A 6,231-nucleotide genomic window follows, 5' to 3' on the forward strand; every position below is an offset into this window, starting at 1 on the left:
AATGTGCTGCATCAGCGTCTGCTCCCCCGGCCTGACCTGCCCTGTATAATAACATAATCAAGGAAAATAACAGTGGGCTAAAGGTTGCATAGTGATCACATTAACATCGCGTCGATGTTGAAATACATGGTGCAAACAAAAGTAGTGGAATTACACTGACGAGTTACTACCAACACTGCTAGGCAGCTAGGTTTGCTAATGCTAACGTTAGCAGCGCACCCATATGCTACTTCCTCTCGCAAGATAAGGCAGCGTTACTGTCACTGTGTAAATACAATGAGATCTCTTTGGAGCAAGCCTGTCGATACCATGTTAAGTGTAAAACCACAAGTAAAATACCTAGAAAAATAATAGAAATATAGATGGTGCTGAACCATGGTGAACAGTGGAGTCATAACAGAGGCTGTGCGTTGTGTTCAGTCACCTTTCACTGTAAATCACACATGGGTTCACAATCTTTTGTGTCTGCTCTGAATCCCTCAGGGCTGGAGTGAAAACTCCATTCACACTAACATGGTGCCAAGGGGTATTGGGTAGACATGATTCTATCCTTTTTGGAAGTAATTTGTTTTACTGATTTAAATAAGTTTTAAAAAATTTCAAAATATACGGATAGCTCATTGTATCCAAAGGGATGTGCCAAGCTTGCAGTGTTGATGTGCTGCCACCTTCTGGGAAAACGATGAACTGATTTTCAGATTAAGAACATGTATGGTTTTCTGGTATCAGGTGAGAACCGTTCATGCTGCGAACCTATGCTTATGGGTTAGGGTTAAGCTTGGGTCTAGAGCTCAGGGTACTTCCAGGCTTGGAGGCCAAGGGTAAGGTCTCTCTTTCCCCATGTAAGCATTGAATGATGATCCAGCACCAGGGCTTGGGTAAGTCACCACGAGTTGGGAGCCTCATTCCCCAGGTAAAGGATGAACGATGTCCATCCAGCCCGGGGATTCTGGTGAACCTCTCCTTACGCTGGAAGCCTCCTCCCTCAGGTAAGGGTTTAAGAATCTCGCGGTACTTCCATTGAGCCTTGGGGTTCTGGAGAAAAATCCCAGGGCCATCTAACTGTAGCAGTGTGGAATTTTGCGGGTAGGACTTGTTGATTATTTCCGGTAAGTGTGTGTGGGGACCCCTAGTGTGTGGAGGCGTCATTGGCGTTTCCCGGTCCGGTAACTCCTCTTCCGCACCGCAGTGGTCTGCCGTGGTACGCTGGCATGCTGGCTGAGGTTCACACTTATTCTGTGTCTTGGTGGGAGGTTTTGCTGTTTTAATTAGCGTTAATCCTCTGCTTGATTTAAATGGCTAATGGTAATATTTTATATTGCAGTGTTTCTCTTGTGTCTGTGTTGCAGCTCCAGTGGTTGCAAGTTATTCTGGTGACTAGGCCTATAGCTACTTGTCAGTTGCTTTACTTGATGTGTTTTAATTGTAGTTACGGTTGTTGCCAGGATTACAGTTTCAGTTGCTCGTCAGCTTCAGTTTATGCCTCTTCCAGCAGATTTGTCAGACAATAATAGTTTGAACCTGCACTGTGGCTGCTGTGTTTCCTACGTCAGTTTTTCTTTTCCGTCAGTCTTGTCTTGTCCTCGGTCGGTCCGATGTCGCCCAACAACTGCTGCTTGAAGCTCCTGATCCTCGGTGGGACATCGGCGATGTGCTGGGAGCCTTAGAACGCGCTAAGGATCGTCGCACCTTTTCCTGCATTTGGAGCTGTTTCATTCCCTAGTTTTGCGACTTAACAGACTTTGGGCCGCCCTTTCTTTCTGTTTGGGACTGATACAGAGGGATAGCCTGTATTCTGCTACTCATTGTTTGCACTCTTCATAGTTTTCAACACTCAGATTCTTGGTTAGATTGGGGTATTTTCTGGGAGACTGTGAGCAGTGGCTGCCTCGATTGATCTGGCTGACTAAGATTTGATTGGTCTGGGGTGGTGGTGTTCACACTTTCACCTTGTGCAGTATATTTGTGTGGGGATCAGTGTGGTGGAGCACAGGTGTGTGTGTGCGTGTGTGTGTGTGTGTGTGTGTGTGTGTGTGTGTTAGTTTAGGGGACTCTATTCCCCCTTTTGATCAACTTCCCCGGACACCTGTCTCTTGCTTGGGTTTAGTCAGCCGGTGGCCAAAGGCTGGTTGCTGGTTTATTTTTTAAGGTTGTTGATGCTAAAGCGCTTGTCTTGTTTCTTTGTTTTATATTTTCAACAACCTGTTAATAGTACAAACACATCTCTAGCTCCATTCGGTAAATGAACTTGTGTGCTCTTAATTTAGAGTAATTTTTCCTGTGGTGAAATTCCCCAGGTGGCATAGTCGTGTCCTTGTACTACTGACCGCTCTCTGCCACAAACACTTTACCCTAAACCTAAGCCTAATCCTAACCCTAACCATAGCTCCAAACGTCATGTCCTGCCACCTCCCTGATGTGGCTCTAATAAGCCATGCCTGCTGCTCGTTGGTCTCGCGTCTCGTTCCATCCCTCATGTTAAACACTCCCAGCTACTTCCAGTCTGTTCCCTTGTTATTCCTGTATAAGTGCTTCCTGGCCCTGTGTTCCCCATTGATGTGGTGCCCTCCATGTTGCCCGTTCCCTAGCTTCACATCTTGATCCCAGTAAATCCCTGTTTATTGTCTGACAACACCTGCTCCCAGAGTCGTTCATCCTGGCACTCAACAGACTGACGGAACTCGACAAGCCCCAGTAGGTTCCCCAGGTCCCTACTGCCGATCACTGCTGCTTGTGTCCAGCATACCTAATGTCGCTGGTTCAGGCCGCAGTACATCTTTGCCCAGAGAGAATGGCCCATCTCTGACGGAGGGCATAGCCGCCCTCTCCCCGGACTCCCAAGTGGAGGGTGTGACAGCTATAGCGGAGATCCTCAGGGCCCTCTGGAATGGAGTGAGTGTGCTGAACCCCGCAGAGGTGGGGTGCTCTGGAGAAAAGGAGCCCGCCGTCTCCATGTCGTTTGCCGTAGGGCGACCTGCGTCCTCATTGTCACTTGAAGTCTGACAACATGATGCATCTCCGGGATTTACTGTGGTCCTCCTGCTCGTTGCGGATGTGACTGCTGGCTCCCCAAAGCTCTCCGACACAGAAGAACAGGCTTCACTCCTAGTTCTATGGTTGTCAGAGTGCTGGACCACAGTAGAGGTCGGACTTTGCTTCAACATGGTTTTATTGGAAGTCTGCACACAATACAGATGTTTCCTACTGTCCTTCGTTCCAATTAAATGTGGAAACGTTTTGTCAGCTGGCTGGACAAGACTCTACTGCCTCTTTTAATAGTACACATAGTAGTGAGCAGTGGTGACGTAATGGTTAGGGAAGCGCACTCGTGATTGAAAGACACTGCATCTACAGTATCTGGCCCAGGAGAGCCAGCCGTTGCAGTCGTTACATCCGCACTTAAGGCTCCCGGCCCAGAGAGCCGCTCAGGCCGCACCCACAGCGTCCAACACAGGTGAGGCCTTGGTTGCCTCTAGGCTTCTCATAGACTCTGACACGGTTCCCTGGTAACCAGCCGACACCTGCCACACTGCTCCATAATGTCCGGCCAGCGTCCACCTCTCTGTCCCCTGATGCCTGGCCAGCACCCACCTCAATGTCCCCAGACGTCCAGCCGGTGCCCACCTCATCTCCTGACGGCCTGCTGGTGCCCACTTTCTATCCTGACGTCCCATGGGCACATGCCTGCAGGCTGCCACCAGCCCAGAGAAGATGGATCCAGAGGATGTCCTGCTAGAGTGCCCTGGGTCCTGATACGTGGGTCCCTCCTTCATCCCAGACTCCGGTTACTCTGGTCCCAGTTTCTGGTCACCAGTATCAACAGGAGCCCAAGAAAGCGGCAGGCAGAATGTCTGTCTCCCAGAGAGGGTTTGCCAGTCTCTGTTCTTGCCCTGTATGTCCCTTGCCATCTTCCTGTTCCTCTCCTGTTGTCTCCTTGCTGCTCTACTGCTCTGCGGTTCTCTCATCGCCCGCCAACCCCTCACGTCCTCCGGCCCTGCTGGCCCCCCCAGACCCTCTGGTCCTGTGATTCGGCAGAGTTCAGCCTCACCTGGAAAGGGGCCTAGGAGGGTCCCCAGCCCCGAATCTTCACCTGGCTTCCCTGGATGCCCCATGTTATTCTTTTTTGTGCCTCAGTGTTTGTCTTGTTGCTCTGTCCCGCCTGTATCTCTCCTTGTCTTCTGCATCCTGTGCCCCTGTTCTTGTTGACCCTCCACCTGTCCGTCCTGTTTTGGGGTCTGACAGGACTGCTGTACCTGTGGTTCCTAGCTTTTCCTTTATCCGCTCCATGTCCTTCGTGATGTCCTGCAACTGGTCTTATGTCTGGTGTTGCTGTCTGTCTAGTGTTCTGTCTAGTCTTGTCTGGTCTTGTCCTGTGTACCATCTGTTCTGTCGTCCCCTGTCTAGTCCAGAGTCCAGTCTGGTTCCATCCCTGTTGTCTAACCACTTTGGACTTCATGGCCGGAGCGCATGGTTTTGGTGGGTTGGGGGGGGGGGGTACTGTCACATTAAGCAATGCCATTTTTATCCAATATGCTTGTCCATTTATGTGTCAACGCATGTTCTGACCATCCATGCTCTCTGCCTCCCCACATTTCCAGGTGCTGCCCGGGGGGGGCACCATCTGAGCTGGAGTCCTGGTTCTGTCCCATGGAGGGGTGACACTGCGAATTGGACCTGCTAACTGTGTCATCCTGGGTGCAGCCTTGAGTGTCACCCTACACAGGCCAGCGTGGAGAACAGGCTTATTGACAGACTTTAATCACACCTCACACCTGGCCTTTAGCAAGCAGCTCCACTCTTTTCTGTTCTCAGTAATATTAGTCTGCCGGGGGGGTTGGGCAGCCAGTTGTCCATGGACCCCCAGAGGTCTTTTTTTCTCCTTACTTGGGGTTTTTTGGTTCCTCTCCTCCGTTGTCATCTGGCTTTCTTTATTTAATATCTTTCTTTCCTTTTTCCCGTTGTGTATTACTGTCTTTAATGATGTTGTAATGTATGACTACACATCTATGTAAAGTGCCTTGGGACGACTCTGTGAGGCACTATATAAAAATGAAATTAAATGTCCCGCCTCCTCCCTGACGTGGCTCTAACAGGCCATGTTTGCTGCTTGTTGGTCTCACGTCTCGTTCCAGCCCTCGTGTTAAACACTCCCAGCTGTCTCCAGTCTCTTCCATCATTAGTCCTCCATTTAAGTGCTTCCTGGTCCTGTGTTCCCCAGTTCGATCACTGATGTTGTGCCTTATGTGTTGCCGGTTCCATAGCCTCCCATCCTGATCCCAGTAAGTCCCTGTTTGTTGTCTGAGAAACACCTGCTGCACGAGTCTTTCATCCTGGTGACCACGACACCAACCACCAGTGATGTCTGTGGAGCCCAGAAATACCAGCCTAGCTGCACTAGTGCCCAGGCAGCACCTTGACAGCGGCATGTTTGCATTGTTGTATTTGCCTCACTTGTTCACCACTTTCAGCAACAGTATCTGCTATGTACTAGAACTGTAATCATATGTCTGCTTTGAAGGAGCAGAGATCACACCTCCTTACTGTAGGTACAGTGCACAGAAACAGGTAAATCCTGTAAGGTAACATTCTTAACGTCAGCATAGATTCCAACACAGTTCTGTCATAATTTTGTAGCATTAAAATATAAATTTTACATAAATCCTAACAGTATGTGTGATTGTGGGGGGGTGTGGGGTCTCGGGGTGTAACCTCTGTCTCTTGGCTTGTTTCCTGTCCCTCCTGCTGTATGTGTGAACTGCGATCAGCCGATTGGAATCTCTAAGCTGCCCTTAGTGTGAGTCTGTATGTTTGAGTTTGTGCTCTGCTATAAACTAGTATCCTGTCCATTGTGTCCCCTGCCCTGTGCCACCTGGGACAGGCTCCAGGCTCCCCACCCCCCTGTACAGGATAAGCAGTAATGCAGGACGGCTCCACACTGTTCCAAAGAAATGGCGCTCCAGCTCCCTTCAGGACTTCAGACCAGCTGCTCTCACTTCACGCCTCCAGGCTTGTGGGTGTGGTTCCCACTCCTGGTTCTGCATGTACAGCTTTCATGTTCTCCCCGTGTTCCTGTGGGTTTCCTCAGGTTTCTTCCTGCTGTTCAAGATCATGCAGTTTGGTGAATTAGTGTCACTAAATTGTCCTCAGCATGTGAGTGAGTGTTTGCCCTGTGATGGACTGGCATCCCATCCAGGGTGTCTCTGCCTTGTGCCCTGTGCTTCCTGTGATGTG

The sequence above is a fragment of the Brienomyrus brachyistius genome, unplaced genomic scaffold (genome assembly GCF_023856365.1).
Source record: "Brienomyrus brachyistius isolate T26 unplaced genomic scaffold, BBRACH_0.4 scaffold33, whole genome shotgun sequence".
Lineage (NCBI taxonomy): Eukaryota > Metazoa > Chordata > Actinopteri > Osteoglossiformes > Mormyridae > Brienomyrus > Brienomyrus brachyistius.